Consider the following 281-nt stretch of genomic DNA (forward strand, 5'->3'; position numbering starts at 1 on the left):
TCACTGCTTCCAGAGAATAAAGCTGTTGAACCAATCCTCCCCTCTTCCATGGAGTCCATTGTTTCTCTGGATAACAAAGCACGTCAGGGAGACCACTGCAACTGCGCATCCTCCTGACAGCAGCAGCTGCCTGCTGCTGATCAACCCGAGAGACCCAGTGCAGGATGAACCAACTACTGCAAATTATTTAACACTGTCCCAGCAAACAACAACAACAACAAAAGACACGTGGTGTTAGTAGTTCTTTGCTAACAACTCCAAATTAACATTTATTTTACAAA

This window comes from Mus caroli, chromosome 11, assembly GCF_900094665.2.
Source record: "Mus caroli chromosome 11, CAROLI_EIJ_v1.1, whole genome shotgun sequence".
Taxonomy (NCBI): Eukaryota; Metazoa; Chordata; class Mammalia; order Rodentia; family Muridae; genus Mus; species Mus caroli.